This window comes from Macaca fascicularis, chromosome 7, assembly GCF_037993035.2.
Source record: "Macaca fascicularis isolate 582-1 chromosome 7, T2T-MFA8v1.1".
Taxonomy (NCBI): domain Eukaryota; kingdom Metazoa; phylum Chordata; class Mammalia; order Primates; family Cercopithecidae; genus Macaca; species Macaca fascicularis.
Genome location: NC_088381.1, coordinates 169,587,036 through 169,598,741, shown reverse-complemented (window position 1 = coordinate 169,598,741; position 11,706 = coordinate 169,587,036). Strand labels below are relative to the sequence as shown.

Below are 11,706 nucleotides of genomic sequence, written 5' to 3'. Positions count from 1 at the left end.
GGCTCCAGCCCAGGTCTGCTGGCTCCTCTGTCCCCCTGCCCAGTTTTTTTCTTTTTTCACCAGGCAGCTCCTGGGAAAGAGGCAGGTCTGCGGAGGGAAGTGAGGGCTTCATTCTAACTGTGAAATGACCGCGTTCAGAATTGGGAACCCAGAGCTGGGAACGAGCTGCTGACCTGCTCCAGGCATTTGTGGCCATTAGCCTTGAGGGCCAGGACACCTGCATCAGAGCAGCTGGGCCTGACCCTGGGAGTCAAGCCTCCCTGGGTGAGACTGACAAGCCCCTCTGGCCATCCCTGTGGGGTCCCCGAGCCTTCACTTTCCTGCCCTGTCTTGCTCTGATGTTCACGGCTGTGTGGGCCTCAGTGGTTTTACCCATAACGCAGAATGAAACATTTTGTCTCGGTAATGACAAGCTTGCTTTGGGAAATCAAGATGGGATCATGGAGGTGAACAGGTGTGAGTTGGAAGGTGCTCACCAGGCTTGTGTGCTGTGCTCGGCTGAACCAGGGCCCACGGATCTTGCATGGAAAGATGATCTTGGATCCTCTGATGGGCCCAGTGTTGCCACAAAGGTCCTCATAGGGAAAGAGAGAGGCAAGGGGGCCACAGAGAGCAGGAGACGTGCCTGTAGATGTGCAGAGGTGGCAGTGATGTGCTCTGAAGATGGAGGAAGAGGCCATGAGCCAAGGAGTGCAACACCTCTAGAGCTGGAGAAGGCAAGGAGATGGATTCTGCCCTAGCACCTCCAGAAACAACCAGTCCAGCTCACACTGATTTTCGCCCACTGAGGCAATCCCAGTCTCCTCACTTCCAGAACTAGGAGATCTTAAATATATGTTGTTTTAAGCAACCAAGTTTGTAGTGATTTGTTATGACAGCGGCAGGAGACTCCTGTGTGCGGGGTGGAGTGGGAGGTGAGCAGGCTGAGATGGAGATGGTATGAGGGCCGAGGTGGGAAGGAAACCCACGACGAGAGGCCCAGGAGGGCGCAGGCTCTTTGCTGGATGGTAAGTAGCCTCTCAGACCAGTGTGTGGACACACAGGGAGGGGCTGGAGGATGAGGCTGGCCAGCAAGGCTGGGGCATGCTGATGGGGCCTGGAACGCCCTGTTGAGGGCCTTGGACTTAATTTGGAAGGCCTGGGAGCCCCTGAGAGTTACTGAGCAAGACAGACCTAATAGGAGGGCGGTGTTCAGGCCCATGGGGGTGGCCTCGAGGCCTGAAAATGACAAGGCCTCTGAAAGCAACAGGGAAACACAGCTTTGCGCATCGTCAGTGCTTGCGGCCACAGCACTGTGCAAAGTTCTCCTTGGGTCACGGTGCCTGTCGAGATGTGCCGGTGTGTGCAAGGCTGTGGAATGAACCTTGGGTCAGCAGGCCCAGCGCGCCAAGCAGCAAGGGGGAAACCAAAGGCAAAGAAATGAAACTTTTATTAACAAAATGCTTTCCGAGACATGCCACAAGTCTTCGTCCAGTTCTCTCTGGTTTTTATTGGGTCAGAGGTGCAAGACTCTTTGAAAAACTGACTTGGGAACGGTTGCTGGGAATTTTTAAGCGTGGCTCAGCCAAGATGCACAATAAAAAGAAATGTGTGACCGTGAAAGAGACACATTCAAAATTGCATGTTTTTCGTCTTCAGTGTTCACGGAAACACGCCCATTAGCGGGGGTGGGAGGGTGGGGGTGGGGAGGCACGGGGGGGATACAGCAAAGGGCTCTTGGGAAGAGGATTTCTGAATGCTGCAAAGACGCCACCCTGGAAAGCCATGTGTAGACATGAGCTTCCAACTGCCCCACTGATAGTTTCAGATCCTGCAGGGAAGAGAGAGAGAGAAAAAAATCGGAATTTTGCCAGGATGGTATTTGAATAAACAGTGTGGACAGCTGCTCCTCCCTGCCGGAGCCAAAGAAATTCTGTTGTTGTCCATGAAGAAAATGTATTTGACGAGGCACCCGTTAAGTAGGAGCTGAGCCACCCTTGCTAGAGGACTCCAGGGGCCTTTGAACTTCACCTTGAGCACTCTCCTTTCAGCTGACGGCTCTCCCTCTGCAGTCTGAGGAGCCGGACGGCTTCGGCCCCCCACCCCCTGTATTTGGGGTTCTTTATTTCTCCTTCTCAGAGAAAGTGCTAATTGTTCATGGAAGTGACAAGCGGTTCCCCTTGGAGCCGCTGCCTGGCTGGTATCCTAGGTGAGGATGTGTGAGGTGGGAGGGTCTGATGGCCCCTGAATGTGGGGGTAGGGGGTGGCCGATGGGAAGATGCAAGACACACAGCCCCAGAGTCCTGGGGAGGGGCCACTTGGAAGACTGGGGTCTCTGGTCTGGGTCACAAAGGTCAGAGCTGCACAAAGGGTCCCTAAATGATGAACAATCAGATTACTTCCTTTGGAGTGATCCGAAGTGTGAGAGCCTAGTTTCTCCATCGGCACAGTGCCTGGGGATTAATTAGTTTAATTGGTCCCTGCGTTAGGCCAAATAGTCAGTGTCAAAAGAGAAAAGCAAAAGATACTTTCCCATTTGGGAAGACAAAAACTGCCCCTGCTAATGGCTGAGGGTGGTAATGACAACAAAAAGGCTTTCTGGAGTTGACTCGAATGGCCTGGGAAGGCGGCTGGACCCTGTCACGAACCCCCGCCGCATACCAAGCAGAAGCGTGGAGCCCGCTGGGAAGGACGGCTGGGCTCGAGGAAGCCCCTGCTGGGAGTGGGTCCTGGCCACGGCTCTGCAGAAGCATCTCGGGCCAGTAGACTTCTGTTATCAGGCGGTTATGCCCTTCCCTGTCATGAACACCCCCAACCTCATCTGCAGGAAGCAGCAAGCAGGCCCGGGGGGTCAGCCTGTCCTGGCTGGACAGGCCTGGGGCTCACCCTGAGCTCGTATTTGCTTCCGTTACTTGTTGTGGGGCTGGGGCCTGATGGGCTGTCGTTAAGATGCAGGGGGACAAGTCCAGCGCGATGGAGGAGGGGCCAGACTCCACAGGGGAAGGTCTGGCCTGCTGCAGGACCCTGGCTAGTCACATGGAGGCTCGGGGGTGCGCCCACCGTCTGATGTGTACAACGGTGCCGCTCACCCCTGCAGCCTCTGCGTGCTGTTGTTATGCTGATGCTCTTGGAAGCTCTTTGTCACAGCAGTCAAGGGCGGCATGCGTGGGGGACGGTGTGCAGTCCCAGCAGAGCTGTGACTAGTGACTGATTCGCAGGGAGGCCTGAGGAGTGGTCCCAGTGCATTTTCCGAATTAAGGAGGGTTGACAATGTAGGATTAGAGAAAGTGTTTGGAGAACAAAACACATAATTACTTTAAAAACCAAACTGGTGGAAAATATTTATCTTTGCTGCTTTACAAACAGTGGCCTCTGGCCAGATGAAGTGGGGCCAGGTACACAGTGACTTTGGCCCATGGAGCTCAGAGGGTAAAAGAGAAAGGCGGTTCCTTCTGCAAAACCACTTTGGAGGGTCATGGACCAGGACCTGTCTTTTGGTTTGTTTTTGTTGTTATCGGTTTGTTTGCCTTTTACCTTTTTCTTTAACACACACACACACACATACACACACACACAATTGTGGTAAAATATACATAACAGTTACTATTTTAATCTTTTTTATTTTTGAGACAGGGATTCACTCTGTTAACCAGGCTGGAGTGCAGTGGTGTGATCACGGCTCACTGCAGCCTCAGCCTCCTGAGCTCAATTGATCCTTCGACCTCAGCTTCCCAAATAGCTGAGACTACAGGTGTGTACCACCATGCCCAGCTAAATTTTTAAATTTTTTGTAGAGATGGGGTTTCACTGTGTTGCCCAGGACAGTCTTGAACTGGGCTCAAGCAACTCTCCTGCCTTGGCCTCTCAAAGCGCTAGAATTACAAGCATGAGCCGCTGCGCCCAGCCCCATTGTAACATTTTAAGTGTGGCATTGAGTACCCTCACATTGTTGTACAATCATCATCACCACCACCTGATTCCAGAACATTTTTTCTTTTTTTTTTTAGAGACAGAGTCTCCCTCTGTTGACCAGGCTGGAGTGCAGTGGCGTGATCTCAGCTCACTCCAAGCTCCGCCTCCCGGGTTCACGCCATTCTCCTGCCTCAGCCTCCCAAGTAGCTGGGACTATAGGCTCCCGCCACCATGCCCGGCTAATTTTTGTGTTTTTTTAGTAGAGACAGGTTTTCACCATGTTCGCCAGGATGGTCTCGATCTCCTGACCTCGTGATACGCCTGCCTTGGCCTCTCAAAGTGCTGGGATTACAGGCGTGAGCCACCGCGCCCGACCTGACTCCAGAACTTTTTATCTTACCAAACGGAAGCTCCACCCATCAAACAACAATTCTTATTTCCTGTTCCCCACCTGGCTCCATGAATTTGACCCCTCCAAGTACCTCGTGTAAGTGGGATCTACAGGATTTGTCTATTTGTGTCTGGCTTATTTCACTCAGCACAAAGTCCTCAGGGTTCATCCATGTTGTAGCAAGTGTCAGAATTCCCTTGTTTTTAAAGGTTGAGTAGTATTCCGGGAGGCCTTCGGTTTTATTCTGTGGGGTGATTGCGGTGGAGAATTCAGAGAGCAAGGGGTTGGCTCTGACCCAGCGCCCCTCCCCGCAGCCTGCCCTGCTGGGAGCGTGATGGAGTGACTGCGATCAGCTCTGTGGGAGGAGTGAGGAGCACGTCTATTTCAGCAGCTGGAAACAGAATTCCTCAGGGCCAGAACGAGGGTGAAGAGAGTGAGGCACTTGCCTTGGGTCCAAAACTAAACCCAGTGATCTAGAAAAATCATAGGTTACTGCAATATCTAAGAACTGAAATCCAGAATGACCAAAATATCACAATTTTAAATAAAGACAGAATCAGCCTCAGTGGTTTCGCCCCCTTGGTCTCAGGCTCCAATATGGCTTGGCATGGCACTGATCTTGTCTTTATCTAAAATTTCAATTTTTTTCATCATGGGTGTTTTGCATTACTTTTGTATTAAAGTGGTAAGACGTACACAACATAAAATTCAGTTTTGACGATTTTTAGGTGTGCATTAAGAATGCTTGCAATGTGTGCAATCATCCCCACTATCCATTTCCAGAACTTTTTCCATCTTCCCAAACTGAAACTCGACCAACTGCCCACTACCACCTCCCCTACCAGCCCCTGGTAACCTCTGCTTTACTTTCTATCTCTATGAATTTCACTATTCTAGGTCCCTCATGTAAATGGAATCGTACAGCATTTGTCGTTTTTGGAGTGGCTTATTTCATGGAACATAATTTCCTCAAGTTTTATCCGTGTGGCAGTGCATGTCATTATTTCATTTCCTTTTAGGGCTGAATAATGCTCCACTGTGTGAAGAAACCACATTTTGTTGATTGGGTTTGTTTCCACGTTTTGAGTCTTATGAATAACGCTGCTGTGACGAACATGAGTGTGCAAGTATTCCTTTGAGTCACTGATGTTTTCTTTTGGGCATTGGGATTTGCTGTATTACAAGGTAATTCTAGGTTTGCTTTTTTTTTGGAGTCTCGTTCGGTTGCCCAGGCTGGAGTGCAGTGGTGTGAGCTTGGCTCATTGCAACCTCTACCTCCAAGGTTCAAGTAATTTTCCTGCCTCAGCCTCCCAAGTAGCTGGGATTACAGGCATGTGCCACCATGCCTGGCTAATTTTTGTATTTTTAGTAGAGACAGCGTTTCACCATGCAACTTTTTGATGAACCACCACACTGATATCCACAGTGCTTGCAGCATTTTGCTTTCTCATCTGTAATGGACAAGGGATCCCGTGTCTCCACATCCTGGCCAGCCCTCATTCTCTGTGTGGATTCACTAATTTATGGCAGCCATCAGGAATGAGTATGAGGTGGTATCTCGGTTTGGTTTTGATTTGCATTTCCCTAAAGACTAATGATATTGAAGATCTTTTCATGGGCTTATTGGCCATGTGTATAACATTTTTGGAGAAGTGTCTGTTCAGGTCCTTCACCCATTTTTGAATCAAGTTGCTAATTTTTTGTTGTTGAGTTACATTTGTGTCACTGAAATAAAATGTTTAAATTTGTGTTTGTTTTAGAGCAGTTTTAGGTTCATAGCAAAATTGAGAGGAAGGGACAGATTTCCCACAGACGCCCACCCCCACACCTGAACAGTCTCCCCCATACCAACACCCCAGCAGGAGTGATGCGTTTGTTGCGCTCAGTGAGCCGGCACTGACACAGCGTGATCACCTGGAGCCCAGGGTTCACCGCAGGGCCCACTCTTGCTGTTGTACCTTCCATGGGTTTGGACAAATGTGTCCTGGCAGGTATCCACCATTTTCACATGACTTTTGATTTTTAAAAATATTGGTTAAAATGTGACATCTTCATCACTGAGACTTTTTATCAGCACCATCTTAAATGTTGTGTTTCCCCGCCCTGCTCTTCCTGGGGAGGAACATGCTGGGGGAACCGCTCCAGACGGGAAGGTGAACCCCTCAGCATGGGGTCCTGGAGGGGCAGGGTGGGGGCTGGGAAGGTCAGGGCTGCGGGGTCCTCAGGGCTGCCCTTCCTGCAGTCTTCAGCGCGGACTATGCTGCAGTGTGGGCCTTCTGAGGGGCTTCTCAAGGAAAGGAAGGAAAGGATTTGAGTTCCACATTGGGGCCAAAGCCTGGGAGATGCAGAGGAACCACTGCGAATGGGGCACTGAGGCTGCTGAGGATGTCCAGGGGACCTTGGGAGCTTCTCAGGGAGGCTGGGGTGTGGGCCGAGATCCTCCGAGGAGGGAGGGGTGGCAGCGAGGGGGCCCCGCCCCTGCCTTCCAGCCCTGGGTGGCTGCAGCATCCTGGGCCAGTGGGTCTTCATGAGAGTCCTTAGCCCCAAGCTCCGACGGCTCCTCCTTCCCTTCCTGTTCAGGGCAGCAGGTGGCTCACCCACCGTGTGGCAATGTCTGGAGGAGGTGGGTGCTGTCCTACTCTCCATGCAGCTGGGAATCACAGGCCCCTGCAGGAATCCAGTGCCATTAACACAGAGCTCTCACCAGCCGCTGGCAAGGCCCAGTTTGCTCAGGCCCTCAGCATTTTAAGAGGTGGGGTTGTTGGGTCATTCATAATACATCAGTTGCCCTTACGCTCAAAGAAAGAAGTGCCTTTTCCCAGTGGCCCAGCTGCGACGCACACGGCTTCCTAAGGCACACGAGGGCGTGTGTTAACTGTTAAGCCCGTTTATTAGAGCTGCGGAAACAGGCATTTACATTGGTTGCCAGCTGTCCGTCCAACATCTGTGATGATGCTGCACCTCCAGGGAGAAAAGCAAGGCGAGATCGCACATGGTGTGCCTAAGTTGGGAGATTTCCCTCACTCCTCATCCTGTGACTAGATTGTGTCCGTGTCACCTAATGGGAGAAGCCTGCTGTAAGGCTTTTTCTCTCTCCTGGAAGGACCTCAGCTCCACCTCCACTGGAAGGCCCTAATCATTGCATGATTGGATTAAAGTGTTGATTGGTGCATTCTCCCCGAGCCGGTGGCAAAGCTCGCTCTCAAGTGTCTGTGTAGATCTGTCAGGGTGCTCAGCTGCAGGGGATAGGAGACTCCACGCAACTTCGGGCAAGCAACACTAACATTAGAGAACAATGTGTTGAGCCAGGCATGGTGGCTCATGCCTGTAATCCCAGCACTTTGGGAGGCTGAGGTGGGAGGATCGCTTGAACTCAGGGGTGGGGACCAGCCTGGGCAACATAGCGAGACCTCACCTCTACAAAAAAAAAAAAGAAGAAGAAAAAAAAAAAGAAAGGAAAAAAAAGAGCAATATGTTGACCACAAACACTGACCAACTGACCATCACATTTCAGACTTGATAGATCCACAACTCCCTGTGCCCTTCTGTAAGATTCTCACTCCTTTTTGCTGCTCAGATCTTCCTTCTGGAGTCACTTTCTTTCTTCCTGAAATGCATCCATTTCAAAAGTCCTTTTGTGAGAGTTGTTGGTGGGACAGTCTCTCCTTTTGTGTTTATCTAAAAAGATCTTTGTGTTTCTCCTTGAAATATAGTTTCACCAGGTATATGTCTAGATTGACTATTGTTTTCTTAGGCACCTTGAGGATGTCCTCCCACAGTTGTCCAGTGACTCACTGTGTAGTCTGTTCACTTTTCTCCCTGCAAATCCATCCCCGCCCCCAAACTAGTCTCCTTTCTTCTCCAAGCCCCACTCTCCCCAGTCTTCATACTTAGCAGTAACCTTGCTTCTGGCTTCACTGACAGAATAGAATTATTCAGAAGGGATCTTCTGCAGATGCCACCTCCCTGAATCCTGCACCAGGTGCTGCAAGTGACAAACCCCTTTCCTAAGGTAGGCCCTCACCTTGTGGGCTGGATCCAGGCCCCTCCCACCTGCCCGGTGGCGTTCCGCAGCCCATCTTCCTCTGGTTCCCATACTTTCCCTCAATTTCCCTCATTCCCGTCAGCCTTCAGACCTGCTGTTGGGTTAAGTTTGGGTTCCCCAGAAACAGATTCTGAGACAGGATTCCAATGGAAGTGGTCTATTTGGGGGTGCAGGGAAGGGAAGTATCTTGGGTGGGGTTCAACTTGGAGTTGTGTGTACTTGCTGAGGAGAGACAGCAGCAGGACTGGGCAGTGGGAGGAGTTCAACAGCGGTGCAGCTGCAACCAGAACCTTAGTGGAGCCCACAGAGATCCCTGGACCTGGAGTGGCCGTGCCAAGGTGTCCTGAACTGAGGCCAGGGGGCAGGCGTTTGCATCCACCTGGATCAGTCATTGGATATTCCCACTTTCCATGCTAGCTACCATCCCAATTTTTCTCCTCTTTGTAGAGAACAACTTCATTAAGGAGTTCTCTGTAGTTTCTGTCTCCCATTCCTTTTCCCCCTTTTTCTTCACCCCAGAGTCAGGTTCTTGGGACCACCATACTGTCAGACCCAGCGGTTGTCTACCATGCCCTGTTCTTCTTGACCTACAATGCTGCTGCACTGTATCCTTCTTTCTCACACGCACTGTTCACTCTGCTTCAGGACTCAAAGCCCTCCTGGTCCTCGGCCCTTGACTGCTCCTTTTGTCTCCTTTGAGGAGCCCTCTTCCATGCCCCAGCCTCTCAGTATTAGATTTGGTTCTTTCTCTTTATCCTACACTCACCCCAAATTTGTGTCTCCAACCTACACTCACCCCAAATTTGTGTCTCCAACCTACACTCACCCCAAATTTGTGTCTCCAACCCTAAACTCTGCACAAACTCAGGACTCGTATATTTAAAGTCCCAGCTTGACATTTCCACGTGTGTGTGCCTCGTAGACATTTAAGCTCATGTCTCCAAACAATTTCCCAATAACCCCAGATGTGTTTCATCCACAGACTGCGGCATCTCAATGGATGGCAATGAGATTCTTCTAGTTGCTCAGACCCAAACTTTGTATCATATTGACTTTTTTCTTATTTTCTTTTCTTTTCTGTTTTTTTTTTTTTTTTTTTTTTTTTTTTTTGAGATGGAGTCTTGCTCTGTTGCCCAGGCTGGAGTGCAGTGGCGTGATCCCAGCTCAATGCAAGCTCCGCCTCCCGGGTTCACGTCATTCTCCTGCCTCAGCCTCCTGAGTAGCTGGGACTACAGGTGCCCGCCACCATGCCTGGCTAATTTTTTGTGTTTTTACTAGAGACGGGGTTTCACCATGTTAGCCAGGATGGTCTCAATCTCCTGACCTCGTGATTCACCTGCCTCAGCCTCCCAAAGTGTCCTGTTTCCTTACATCCAGTCTATCAGGGATTTCTGTAAGCTCTACATTCAAAATTTATCCAGGATTCAACCATTCATTTTCTGGATGGCTGCGATGCGATAAGCCCTTAGGAAGTCTCCGTGCTTCCGCCCTTGTACTCCCACTGTCTGTTCTCAGTTCAGAAGCCAGAGTGTTGCTTTTCAATTGTCAGTCAGATCATGTCACTCTGCTGCTCAAAACCCTGTGTCGGGACAGACGTCTGCTCCCAACCATGATGAATGAGCAACAGGGGCTGCATGACCTTCCTCTTTACATTGGGCAAGAGAGACAAGCAACTGCATTCCCAGGAGATGAGTGGGAAATAGGAGGCAGCCCTGTCTTTGCCTGGCTTTCTGTTTGGAGGTTTCCACACTGCTGTGTGGGGGTCAGGGTGGGGGTGGGAAGCTAAGCAGAGCACTGAGGCTTCTCCAGGGGGTCACCAAAAACCAGGGGTCATACTTACAAAAAGGAAAGATCTATGCAAAAAAGAGCTGCAGAGTAGGAGCAAAGGGGTCCTCTTGAATCTTTGCTGATACCATAATAATAATAATAACAAATAAATACATAAAAAATAAAGCCTGAGTCAGGTGAAACTCACCAGGTCACACAAAGAGTAATTCACTGGAGCTGGATTGAACTGTTCGTTCATAAAGTCCACCTGAAGACAGGATCGTTCAAGTTCTCAGTTGCAGTTGCAGTTCAGAATTCCTTCTTGCTCATCACCGGGCGTTCGGTAGACACCTTAGAAGAGCCACACTTTAGTAGTGGGCCTAAGCTATCTCTAGAGCACAGGATACTCTAGACCTGTCCTATAAAGCTAAAAACAAGCCTAGAAAGTGTGTAAGTGAACTGGAAGTAACTAAACTACCAAGCAGGACAAACCCCAAAGCTCCTTAAAAGAGGATGGCAAAATCCAGACATTCAACAATGAAACATTCATGACATTCAGCATCTGATCAAATCTACATGCCAAAAAGCCAGAAAATGTGAACCGTAGCCAGGGCATAAGACTGTCAATAGAAACAGACCAAAGGATGATAGAAATAATGGAAATGCCAGGCAACAATGTTAAACAATTATTATAACTATGTTCAAATACTTAAATGAAGAGATAACCATAGTGAGAAAAGAAATGGAAGGTATAAAAAGAAACTACATGGAAGTGGTAGAGCTACGTCTAAAATGCAAATTTCACTGGATTAGCTTGACAGGTGATTCAAAGACTAGTGAACTTGAAGACATAATTCTAGAAGTGATCTAAGACAAAGCACACGGAGAAAAAAGGCTGGAAAACAATAAACAGATTCTCAGCGACTGTGGTGCAATAGTAAGTCATCTAAGGTATGGAAAATTGAAGTCTTCCAAAGTGAGGAGAGGACACAAAATGTTTTAAGATATAATGGATGAAAAATTTCCAAATTTGAAGAAAACCATAAATCTATAAATCCAAGAAGTGCAATGAAGACCAAGCAGGATAAATACAAAGAAAACCACAGCAAGCCACATCATAATCAGTTTTCTGAAACCAGTGTTAAGGAGAAAATCCTAGAAGCAGCCAGAGAAAAATGAGACATGTAACATACACAGGAACATGGGGAAAATGATAGCAGTGTTTTTTTTGGAAACAATGTAAGCCAGAAGTCAATGGGGTAACATTTCAAAAGAAGCACAAGAAAGAAGCTATTAATCTAGAATTCTGTATCCTACAAAAATATCTTCTAAAAATGAAGGCAAAATAAACATTTTAAGGCATCATCAGACTTGTACCACAAGAAATGTTAAGGAAAGTTCTTTAAGCATAAAGAAAACAATACCAGGTAGAAACCTGGCTCTATGAAAAGGAATGAAGACTGTGAGAATGGCAATTATGTAGATAAACGTAAGAAAGATTTTTAAACAAGTAAAAGCCCACTTAAAGAATGGTTATTTGTAGGCAGTGTGGTGGCTCATACCTGTTATCCTAACGCTTTGGGAGGCTGAGCTGGGCAGATTGCTTGAGCCC

At 48.8% G+C, this 11,706-nt stretch overlaps 1 long non-coding RNA gene across 1 annotated transcript; it reads right to left on the bottom strand.

Annotated features, from left to right (window-relative positions):
• Positions 1–1,411: 1,411 nt before the first annotated feature.
• LOC135971683 (uncharacterized) lies at positions 1,412–10,500 on the bottom strand. The gene is made up of 2 exons (XR_010587938.1): positions 10,303–10,500; positions 1,412–1,810 (listed from the first exon to the last, which is right to left on the bottom strand). It is a non-coding gene; the product is annotated as an uncharacterized lncRNA (long non-coding RNA).
• Positions 10,501–11,706: the final 1,206 nt, after the last annotated feature.